The sequence below is a fragment of the Carassius gibelio genome, chromosome A7 (genome assembly GCF_023724105.1).
Source record: "Carassius gibelio isolate Cgi1373 ecotype wild population from Czech Republic chromosome A7, carGib1.2-hapl.c, whole genome shotgun sequence".
Classification (NCBI taxonomy): Eukaryota; Metazoa; Chordata; class Actinopteri; order Cypriniformes; family Cyprinidae; genus Carassius; species Carassius gibelio.
The window spans coordinates 32406969-32420162 of record NC_068377.1 but is presented as its reverse complement, the minus strand read 5'-3'; positions in this window follow the sequence as shown (position 1 = coordinate 32420162).

The window sequence follows — 13194 nt, the reverse complement described above, 5'->3', positions numbered from 1 at the left end:
TTTTTTTATATAGCACTCCTCACACATTGTTTCAAAGAAAATCATGCTGTTAATGTTTATAATATCTTAAGATCTTCATGCCTTTTGCTTATAGTGACATTCTCATACTTATATATGCAACTTTATATAAAAAGCTGGCCAGTAATATGATTAATGTACATTTTTCAATTTATGTGTTATGAATATGGTAACACCTTCATTTTTTGGGAGATTTGTGGACAAATAAATGTTTTTTTTTTCTTTCTTTCTTTTTTTTTTTTTTTTTTATTCCAATTGCCCCAATTGGAATTTTGTAACCATAATTTTATTATTATTAAATGTAAGATATAAAAGCAAGGTATCTGACTTTTTTTTTCATTTAAACCTGATTTAGTGAAATCATTCAATTTGCATTTAAAATGTTGCTATAATGACATTCCTTCAATTAAATTATGAGCTATTCAACTTACGTGTCAAAATTAAATTTGAAATAGAACAGTTGATTTAGTATATCACATTAATGACACTTTCTAATTTAAAATCTATTTTTTTTATCCTATTGGCTGATGCATCTTCATTCTCTACATGATACACTTATATCTAAATATGTTATAAGTACAATTAAAAATGATCTGTTTAATCTAATATATTTGTTATTTACTTATTTAGTTAGTTTTGACAAATGTAGCTTCATAGTTTAAGATGGAGTTACTATTTTAGAGCTCACAAAGCAGCAGTCGACCCCACATTTAACAGCTTCCAGGTTTCTTCTGTATTTCATTTAAGGAGTCATTTTCCCCTTATTGATCATTGTTCATTGGTGGTTTTGGAGTCCTACAGGTGTAAAACACTTAAAGGAATGAGACTACAATGCTAGCTCATTCTCTTCGAAAAAACTGTCTCCCACTGGCAACCAAACAAACCAACAAATCAGTCTGGAGTTTTCCTGCACATTGCATGAATTTAAGACTTGAGAAAGAGCTTGTATGTCTGTAACACTTCCTGCAGTGTGGAAGAGAGGCAGAGAAACTCGATTTGTAACAAGAGGATATTCAGAATGTGTGCTTCTCTGTCTCTCTGTATGTAGCAGACCTCCCATGTAGCCTTGAGTTTTTGGCTGTGGTTCACTATTGTACTTGGTGCGGTGATGCACTCCGAACAGTTCAATAAGTAGATTTTTTTGCTGCTTGCTCAGTGTGCTTAATTCTGATGTGATGATGCATTTGTTGACTTAATTTCATCGTGTTTAATCAATTTGCATTTATAAAGCAGAAGTTTGCTTAATCTATTTGTGTTTACACTCCATCTGTGGTCCACAGACGACCAGTGAAGGATTCCAAGTGGTCCATTAAAAGTCGAGCTCGCCTCTCTGTGAGAGACCAGTGTCTTGGATGAACATTGAAGCTGCTGGAATTGAGGAAACCCACATCCTGGAAGACATCTAGTTGAGTTAGACAGGTCTAATTTTCTTAGGTTAACTCAATTCCAGTATGTTTTCACTACACAAGGTATTTGAGTAGAGTTTAAAGTAAAAAAAAAAAAACACTTTTCCAATATGTGGAACCACTGCCCACAATTGAATTAAGTTCTGACATAGACTTGTTTTTTGAGAGTAAGGATTCAGGCAGACATTACCTGCAGCGGCATGCTGAGAGGCGAAGATCATGAAGCTCACAGATCACTGCTTCCAGGTTTTGATTACTGACATTGCCTCAGGTATCACTCATGCTGAATGTTATGCAGGGTTTGACACTGGAAGCAATGAAACCATGTCATTTACCTGAATATATTATTTACTGTGTTCTACTGAAGTCTATAGAAGCATTTACAATGCAAAGAGCCTTTTTGACAGCTTTGCTTTGAAATGTTTTCTAAAAGAAATGTTATGCAAATAAGAATAAATGTTGTACTCCTTTTTTGACTGAATTATACTCTCTGGGGTTAAGGATTAGCTGTGTTGGAGAGTAAATAACACTATGCTTTTAAATCAATCACGTTTCTTAGCTCTTTTCAAAATAGTGTATTAGTGGTCTAGCATGACAAAATGGTACACTCTTGGAAAAAAGGTACAAAGTCCATCACTGGGGTGGAACCTTTCTAAAAGGTACTAATATGTAGCATTTTATAAAGTACCTTTGGTAAAGGTACCAGGCTTGTGACAATGACAGCTTTTGTATCTTTTTTTCCCCTCGAGATCTATGGTTTATATATTTTCAGTGGGAACTCTAAAATTTACTGTTTGGTTCCTACTGGCACGCTAAAGCAAAATGTATAATATAAGCATATTAAAACAAATGCTTTTGTGAAATTTACAATATAAGGTGTCTATGACTTTTGCACAATACTTTTTGTAAGCTAAATACGATATACCTACTTAAGCACATTTTGGGGACAAGTGAGCCAAATATGATTTCTTATTTGTAAAAATGGGATGAAATAAATATTTAAAAAAATCCAGATTTTCTTAGGGTGTGGGGTTAGAATTAGGTTCAAGTATTTATAATTAGATAAAAGCATTAGAAGTCTGTGGAATGTAAATTATTGTAAATTTTTCCAAGCAACAATTTTACAAAATAATCAAGGGATAAAAATATAAATATATAAAATAAATAGAAATAAGAAAGAAAAAAAAGTTACAAATGTTCTGTTTCCAAAACATCATTCATAAATTTATGTATACTTGGTTTCACAGGCTGTAACCACTTCTTTCTAGTATTATTTTAAATAAATATTGTCAATACTGTATGTTGCTGTAATTTTAGGGGGTATTATTCCCAAATAAAGCATCTCAAAAGTCAGTAGAATTTTCATACATATTTACCATGGACATTCACACAAAAGGATTTGTACTGCCGGAAGAAACACAGAGCTGAGGATAGTCTGAAGTCTTTATTAATCCAACACAGGGGTAAATCCAACATGGAAAACAGGAGGAAGACACATGTACATTATTAGTAAGCCCAACAACACTGAACTGAAAGGACTAGCGTTATAAGGCAGGATAATAGTGAAAAATGGAATCAACTAATAATCAGACTAAACAAGTACAGGAAACTGATCAAATAAGGCATAACAGGAACTGAAACACATGACAACACAGTTCCAATCCTGACACAGAAACCCCTCCAAGGATATTTTGAATTGACCTTTAAATTATTTGCATCATTGATAATTGAGTTGAATGAATATTGGTGAACCATAAGTCTACTTTTGGCTATTGAGAGACCAACGCATGCATTTTATTTAAGTTTATATTATTATATTATTTAAGTTAATGCAAACCAGCCCAGGAACAAAATACTTAATCTATTAGGTGGTAAGCCATTGTTCATCTATATAACTATGTGCATTCCAGCTTTGATAAAAAAAAAAAAATCTCATATTTCTAGTTTGAACAATGTTCCACTACTTATCCTTCAGCTTTTAATCATGTGAATGGTATGTCTCCAACACACTGTGTGTGTGACGTGGGTCTTTTCAGGCACATCTCTCTCTCTCTCTCTCATTTGTTCTTTTGTTCACTACATCTGAGACCGCTGGATAAGAGGTTTTGTTTTATCTGAATCATCTGATGTTTTTGGACGCTGCGCATGTTTGCCTGGCATTGCGACAAATTGTGAGGACACATTTGTTGACAAGACAGGATACAACACACAGTTTCCCATTGTCTGTGTCAATGCCTTGATCACTTATCTATGTACTCCACAATGTAATGAATATCTGACATCAACACTTCATTTGAGGGAGACTGATTGTGATGCATCTGTAAATACTGCAAGCACAGTTCATTTGTGTGGGTTGCATTGCATTTTGAATATTAATGGATCGATGTATTGTTAACCTGCACTGAAATGAGACTGCATGAATTATACTTTCAGCTATGTCAGGTACATCTATCTATCTATCTATCTATCTATCTATCTATCTATCTATCTATCTATCTATCTATCTATCTATCTATCTATCTATCTATCTATCTATCTATCTATCTATCTATCTAACTGTCTGTCCGTCTGTCTGTCTGTCTGTCTGTCTGTCTGTCTGTCTGTCTGTCCGTCCGTCTGTCTGTCTGTGTCTGTATGTGTGTATGTATGTCTGTCTGTCTCTGTCTGTCTGTCTGTCTCTGTCTGTATGTCTATGTCTGTATGTATGTCTGTCTGTCTGTCTGTCTGTCTGTCTGTCTGTCTGTCTGTCTCTGTCTGTATGTCTCTGTCTGTATGTCTCTGTCTGTCTGTCTGTCCGTCTGTTTGTCCGTCCGTCTGTCTGTCTGTGCCTGTATGTGTGTATGTATGTCTGTCTCTGTCTGTCTGTCTGTCTCTGTCTGTATGTCTATGTCTGTATGTCTGTCTGTCTGTCTGTCTGTCTGTCTGTCTGTCTCTGTCTGTATGTCTCTGTCTGTCTGTGTGTCTGTCTGTCTGTCCGTCTGTTTGTCCGTCCGTCTGTCTGTCTGTGTCTGTATGTCTCTGTCTGTCTGTCTGTCTGTCTGTCTGTCTGTCCGTCTGTTTGTCCGTACGTCTGTCTGTCTGTGTCTGTATGTGTGTATGTCTGTCTGTCTCTGTCTGTCTCTGTCTGTATGTCTCTGTCTGTCTGTATTTCTGTCTGTCTATCTGTCTGTCTGTATGTCTGTCTCTGTCTGTCTATCTGTCTGTCTGTCTGTCTCTGTCTCTGTCTCTGTCTGTCTGTCTGTCTGTCTGTCTGTCTGTCTGTCTGTATTTCTTTCTGTCTGTCTGTCTGTCTGTCTGTATTTCTGTCTGTCTCTCTCTGTCTGTCTTTATGTCTCTGTCTGTCTGTCTGTCAAGAGTTATGGAAGAATGTACTACATTGTGAAAATAGTCATGACTGAAGGACACTATTGGAATGGATTATATTAACTTTATATGCATTTGTACCCATTTCCTACAACATTTTCCAAACACAACATCAAAAGGATTTGATGATTTTTAATAGGTTTGATAATGAAGTTGAAGTTGAGTTGTAGGCAATTTTATTTTTTATTTTTTGATAATATTCTTTTTATTACTGACTGAAATGTGGAGTGGAATGAGTGGAACTATGAGTGGTTGCTCTACATCAGCAATGAAATGTCTGGTGAGTAGTGTTAAAAAGTTTACGCTGTATTGCTTTGGAAAATAACGCACCATCTATGCTAAACCCTACCGAAACCTTACCTACCATGTTAACAGGAGCAAATGTGAAAGAAACATGCATTTGATAGCAATCATGACATTTTAACTTGATTCCAGAAGTCAAGCTCTTTTATTGGGATTTATTGGGATTTGTACTGAAGTGCTCTGTATAACAAGAGCATTGCGGTACCAGGTGAGCTACTGAGCAAGTTTACTACATCGCAAAAGCCATTATATAGAGCTGTTTATGTGATGCTAATGGCAAAATGGATTTGTTTACAAAGACGCGACACCACATCAAAATAGATGTTTATTTTTCAATAATCTTACCCTGTAATCATAATCTGCGTGAAAAAGGAATAAAAGTGAATTGTACTGCATTGTACTGCATAGGTACGTTTTTTGATCTTTGCATAAATGTGGCATGCTTTTTTTCAATCAGCCTAATTTGATTACTTCATAACACAGGAATAGGAAGGATGGCTGTATCAGAGTTGCTAGGGTTTTAATCTTATAGGAGATAGGGTGGCAGCTGAGAAAGTATAGAGCTGAGACTTGAGAGTACTTGCAAGATGAATGTCAGCTGGACTGCATCATTCTTTAAGATCTACAGAGGTTTTGATTGTGTATGCTGGAAGAACATCCAGGAATGAGTTGCAGAACCAGAATCTGAGTAGCTTCCCTGGCAATAAAGTTCTGTCTCATTTTTTTGCAGGAGGAATCTGCATGTCTTAACCCATGGGAGTGACCAAGGTTCTTTCAGTGTAGATAAGAGGTGACCTAGTTTTTTAGAAAAGTTCTGGTAGCTATAGATTCAGTTTATTCATCCAGGAAGCTTGCCAGACGTTTGGTTTTTAACGGCATCTGATCGTCCAGTTGTGAAAGATGCAAATGCTCGGAATCATTTGCATGAACAAGACAGAAGTAGTAATGTACGGTTAAAACTAATTTTAATTTTGTGTACTACTGATCCCTGTGGTGCTTCAGTTGGTGGTTTGGAGATAAATGAATTATTTCCATGATCTACTGTAGTAGTTTCTGTTCTGCAGGTAAGATGTGAACCATGTAATTGAATAAGCTGTAGTGTCATTTCACTGAGGGTGGAGAGGACGATTTGCTAGTTTTCAGTGTCAGGCGTTGCTGGAAATTCTCACAGAATTAGGACAGATGGCAGGATGCTTGTTCTGGCTATGTTCAGTTCTTCTTTCACTCTAATTATGTCAGGAACAGATAGGAGAACTAGTTGATATTTAGCAACATTCAAACTGGGAGAGATTTAAGGAAACATAGGCAATATTTTCCAACATTCTTTCTATGTAATTGTCATCGTCCCTTTGGTGCACCTCATTCGATAAGCTATATGTTTTAAATTTAACAGTTCAACCAATCAACGGCAGCAGTGATGGGTAATCCAGTATTTCATATCTCATTAAAGTGCTGAACTTTTTTGATGTTGATGATATTCCCCAGAGAAGGAGATATGAAACAATTGATGAGACATCGCTGGCTCAGCAAGGATCCCAACTCCTGGAGCATTCCTGGCATTTAAACCCCAAAAACAGCAAAAATAAAACAACAGGGATCACATTCAGCCTAAAGCTAGAAGAAAAATGAGGGATTTCAGTTGGTTTACACACAGCAGTGGAGTGGTGTTATTTTTATACTCTTTGTTTCAGGAATAAAATTAATAGGAGCGCAGGATGGGTCAGCATTGTTGACTGTTCAGTTACCAAATGACCGATCAGTTAATGAGGTTGACACAGTTGCTTCATTTTATTCCCCCTTATTTTTGTTTGGAGCTTTAATGTTTTGCATAACAGTGCTTTGAAGACGATGGATTTATTCAGCCACAACATTTCTGATTGGATTTTAGCCATCTGATCTCTCTACAGGAGATGTGTCTCTAAATTCATTAAATTCATTCCTATCAAATAATAATTTTTGTAACAAATAATTGAAACTTGATATTTTGTGGTGTACTGGGAGGCAGAGATTGGGTTTCATCTCAGCTGAAACAATAGCACCATTCACCCGCACTGGGATCTGAGATCATTTGTCCTCTCTGTTTGAGATTTAAACTGCTGACCTACAGGAACCTCCAGCTGCTCGGGAGAACATCATCCATGTGACAAGATTAGAGGTTTGTCTCATCTCAGGACCTCTCTGTTGCGAAAGATCAAATGTCCAGAGAGGGGCAATCTGAGGCGAGATGCAGGAGCACCATGGGTCATTCCTGGAGGAACACTATGCTGAACACTAAACCCACAGTATGGTTGGAAATAGCAGGCATGTTTTAGTCAAGACATATAGTGAGTAACAATAAAAGTGCCGCTGTGAGTGCTAATTAGATTTACAAGATGCACAAATAGCCCAGTTTGTTTCCCATGAGACTCAGGGCTTTGTTTGAACAGTTTGGATGCACTGGGAGGATGTTCTGGGAGTGCTTTATGTGCACAGAGGCCATCTGAGGTTTACAACATCTGTTCAAACTTCCACAACTTCACATGACTTACTTTTTTTTGTATTGCTTTTAAGCTAAATATAATATTATGTCCCTGCTGCTGTTTTTAAATCTAGTAATGGATAGCAAACATTCAATGAGATGGTTTGTATACATTTACGCAAGTTCACTTCACAGAACTTTACACAGTGTTATATTTTGTACCACTGCAAGATGTACCACACCAGCAAATAACTATTTGGAAATGAGTAGCAGCCAGCTAGCAGGCTAACACACCTCTAAAAAAAACTTTTAATCTTGATATTTTGACTTTGAACCACATAAGGCTAATGGCTAATATGATGGGATCAATGGTTCTTCAATGATGCTTTGAAATAACAGCCTCAGAAAAGATAGTGGTGGTGACTTTAGCTTTGATCTTCCTTAAGATGAACTGCGTATTCATGAATGTTAAGAGGAACCATGTTAATGAATGACTTGACCTTATCATTGTAATGAAGAAAATTGGCAAGTATTTTTGTGCTCTAATGTAAAAACTAAGAAGGGTTTTATGGAAATGTTGAAAGGTATAATTCAGCATGGGGTCAGCTAGCTCAAACTGTAGCAAGGTACATCATTTAAAGAAGGTATATCTGTAATATTTAAAAAAAATTTAAGTGCATTGAGAATTATTATTTTTTCATATCCAAATGTGAGTGGATATATAGTTATCTGTTTAATGCAAGAGATGTAGATTTTGAGTTTGCATTTAATTAGAAAACTCTGTGTTCTCGCATGCATGTGCTATCCAACTGTACAATTTCTTCAAAATTGTATTTTACGTAAGATTGTCTGCAAAGGTATTTAGTCACATTTCAGCAATCCATGATTCAATAGCCATCCTTGAAAATCCTTGAAAGCTATAAGCGTGCAATCTTGTTTTTTGAGCTAATGAATAATCTAGCAGTGACCTAGACCCAAATAATGTTTTCTTTTCTATATCAAAGTTACTGTGCTTCTTCTGTAGTCTCTTTGGCATTTTCTCTTTTACAACCCATATTCCAGATCACTGTCATCCCCAAGGATGTGGTTCATTTCTTGCCACATTATGGTCCTCATGAAAGTAGGATTTTTTCCACTCCCGCTGTGGAAAAAAATTGGTGGGGTGATGCAAAATGTACTCTCTGTACCTTCTCTATGCCACCCCACTGATTTTGTTTAAATATTTACACCTTTTTGTGACAGTGGTGACCTGATTTGAGTATGTAGCACTTTAACTCAAGGGTAAAAAAGTATGAAATTAGAATAGAAAAAACATATTATCTGTAAATTAAGTTTTCTAATTTCCTGCTTATTAATAAAAAGCTAGTTGTTAAGTTTATATGGGGTAGAATTAAGTGATAGAGAATAAGGTATTAATATGTGCTTTATAAGCACTAATTAACAGGCCGTATGCTAGTAATATGTATGCTAATAAGCTATTAGTTTATAGTGAGAATTGGTCCTTAAAATAAAGCTTGAGTTCTCTGCACGCTGAGTTTGAAATTTTCTAATGCTTTTTTTAAATTTTCGAAATCCAAAAAATTTGTCCGATTTGTATTAATTAATCTGTTGTGAAAAAATTCACGAAACAGCAGACTTTTAAGTCTGTTAAGTACCTTAACCTTTAAGGTCAATTGCACACTGAATCTGTACACATTGCCTCCGAAATGTTCGTCCGTCATAAAACAATTAGGATTGACTTCTGTTTTCACGCATCCGTAGCAAGCATTTTCAGAGGTGTTTTGTCAGTTTATAGCCACTGTACAAGCAAATGCCAAAATCCAGAGTGGCGATTGTTAAGTTTATCCACTTAGCCTCGCAGCACAAAGCACTGTATATAGATCCTTGCACATTGAGTTCACAACAATTCTGGTTCCTTTTCAATATGTGGCTTTAGTATTGCTAGCAAAAGCATCAAACTGAGCCACTGACAGCCTGAAGTAAACTTTGAATCGCCCGTGATTATCCCGCTGCTCCTGAGGGGGAACTCTCGGTCAGATAGGAGGTCATGCTGTGACATATCGATCAGCTGCGGCTTATCTCAGGATTGGATGGACTCAATATTTCCTTTCTTTTTCTTTCTTTTTTTTTTTAAGAAGCGATAAGACAACAAAATCATCCTCACTACTTGAAGACTCCAGTTAGCGCTGTTTTGCAAATTTTTTCAAAATTGGTTAATTAATATGAATCGGATTCTGTGTGCAAGGTTTCTGTGCGTGACTAATTTTTAGGATTTTGAATACAAAAAAACGTATACGAAAATTTCAGACTCATTGTGCAGAGACCTTTACTCGTAAAATAATTTTAAGAGTACTGTTTACAGCTACCCATTAAATATATATTTTTTTCAGTATCATTGTTTATGTAGGTTTTCTTTCAGATGCATCAAACCTATTTGCGTTTGAGACTATTTGTGCAATTACAATTTATAAATCAACCACAACAAAGGGCACATGCTATCAGATTGCAATTGGATATTTTCCTTGATATCATCATTTATTTAGAATCTTAGTAAATCTTAAGAATAGAATAGAATAGAATAGTCTTATAGGCTGTATAGTGGAATTTATTGATTTCAGTAAAAACAATACAATCATTTGTGACCTATTCCATCATTTTCAGTCACTTTGTCCCAGAAACATGTTTTAGAAATGTATGGATTGAGACAAAATTCTGGCTTATTTTGAGTATTCTGGGTAAAGGTGATTCAAACTGATGAAGCAACAACAGTACAAAAACTATATTGTCTAAAGGGCTAAGCTTCTGTCTGTCAAGGGCTTGAATACAATCTGAAATGTAATTAAATCTAAAATAGTCCTTCTGATAACAGCAAAAAGCTAAAAATAAACAAATTTCACAGTTTCAATTCAAGCAACAACACTTTTTCAGTGGCCCACTAAAAGCCTTCAGCAAATTACAGAAATGCAATCATAACAGAACCCCAAGAGGTCATTGGCTTTGACACGTGACAGCGCTTTACTGGGCTCCACTCTGTTTGGTTCCCACACTCTGGCGAAGTGGACTGGTCAGTGTCAGTTTTGATCTAATGGCTTTGCAGTTATCATCCACTGGTCGGTGAAGAACACTGAAAGATGTTTATGCCTTTCATTTTCCCCTTTGCTCAGTGTTTGTACAGTTTTAAACTAGATGCCGTAGTGTTGTTTCTCATATTTTCAGAGGCACTCCTTCACTTTTATTGGATGTGCTTGATAAAAATGGGTCTTTGGTATGACAGCGAAAAGCAAAGAGGTTTAAGAGGTTACCTTTGCCAGGGACCTCGACTGTGGGGAAGAAGGGGAGGCAGGAGTTAATTTATCTCGGTTTGTTTGCTGTTATGGAAATTAGGCACAGTAAGTTTTTTTCTTGAAAGTACAAAAGCTCCTGAAATCTTTAGTAATAAAAAGGGATTCAACTAAAGTAATTTCTAACAAAATTTTGTAATTTCTAACTAAAGTTCAGGTATTTGCATTGCTATATAAATTAAAACTACAATATATATATTTTTTTATTTTTTCATTGAAGTGCAATTACCATGCAATTAAGTGTCAGAAACCATTCATTCAGTTAGCACTTGTAAGTAACCTTTTGGTAAGTTTGTAACTTTTTAGCATATTATTTCTCAAGTAAGTGCACTTTTTCAATGCAGTTTTCCAGAACTCTGCCCCAGTTGTTTTGTTTAGCCAGCTGACCGTCTGACAGTCAGATCGAAACAACATCTGAACTTGGATTCGAATGTAAACACAGCGAGCATGAATCTGATAAAATGTGTCAGGGTTGGTTTTTTCTTCTTTGATCATTTATATGTGCAAATATAGACCCCTTTTGCGCGGACGTCACAGGTACGTCACGGCGCTAGCTGGAGGCAAAACAAACGGAAAACTGGAGGCGGCTAATACAAACCAACACAGGGTCGGCTACTCAAGGACCTTAGAATGTCGTCTTGTTGTGTTGTTGGTTGCCAGAATCGACGGAGAACATTTTATATACATTGTTGTGATTAATTGTGATCGGAATTTAAGAACATGGTAAGAAAGAATAAATACAGAAAGTTTATAATTAATTTGCAGTCTTCAGAATTTTTATTTCTAGAAAATATTTACATCTTAATAATAATTTTACTGTAATGTCACTCTTTATTTAATCTAAGGATTTATACGCCCTCAGTTTTCTTTATCATCCACGCTCGGTTTCTCTATCAGGTAAGTGTAGATGTCAGGCCACTCAATCGGAGGTAATCCTGTCAGATCGTCCATCCAATGAGTGATTGTGTACGGGTCGATCAATCTGGTTCCGTCCGTTAAAGTTAACTTTTTTAAAATAATTATCGCGGTCCCGGACAGTGAGTGACCTTAAATATTCAGATAAAGCAGATTATTCAGATTTTCTCCAGCCATTATTAAAAAAAACAAGCTAAGAAAACTCGCTAGCTTCCGTTCGTTCAAGTGTTGAGGGGAATCTTTCTGCCTCCAGCTAAGCCCCGCCCACACAAAAACGTCACCTTGTTTACCAACTGTAAAAGGGTCTATAAACAGGAAACAGGAAACCCTTTGGCCATATTATGAGATAAATCTGGATGTTACTGTAGTTACTCTGAAGAAATCAGACCGATCTGATAAACTGTAAACTGGAGCAGGATAGTCATACAATGACTAAGTTGAACCCATATACCCTCTTAAATATAAAGGTGCTTCACAATGCCATAGAAGAGACTTTTGTGTCTTAATGGTTCCATAAAGAACCTTTAACATCCAAAGAACCTTTCAGTTTCACGCAAGGTTCTTTGTGGTGAAAGAAGGTTCATCAGATTATTAAAAGGTAAGAAAGAGATGGTTCTTTAAAGAACCTTTGACTGTATGGTTCTTTGTGGAACCAAAAATGGTTCTTCTATGGCATCGCTTGAATAACCTTTTAAAGCACCTTTATTTTTAAGAGTGTACGTGATATATCCATATAAATAAAGAAAATAGTAAGGCAAGTATACGGTTTATGGTGACTCTCTCCAAACGGTAACATTTTATGTTATAGAAATCCATTTCCAAAGTCTCTTGAAGGGAAGAACTCCATCACCCTTCCCTCGCCTTTATTTTTCTCTTTCGACAGAGTGAGAAGCAAAGGTATGTGTGGCCTGAACAAGAGCCAGAAATGGATCTATTGTTCTTCTGTGAGCAGGTTCTGATGGTCATAAGCGTTTAGAGAATAGCAGACACATGCGCTATCTCCATCTCTATGGGAGGACAGTGGAGGAGAAGTCACAAAGAAGGATATCTTCTCTCTCTTTTTCTCACTTCTGGGCTGTAGATAAGGAGGGGTTAACTGCTGCAGATGCCCAGAGTCTGCTGATCTGAAAGCCACACGTGAGTTTAGAGAAGAAGAGAGAGGGGTGAGAAGAGGAAAATGAGTGACTCTGTGTGTGAGAGAGAGACAAACACATAAATAAACCAATAGCTTTTTTCATTTTTAAAACATGAGGTTTAAACCCCCCACAGCAATTATGTTTGTTGTGTGTGAGTGTACATGTACAGGTTTGGCTACACTTTTTGGTGTCAGACATTTTTTATTATATATATACAGTATTGTTCAAAATAATAGCAGTACAATGTGACTAAC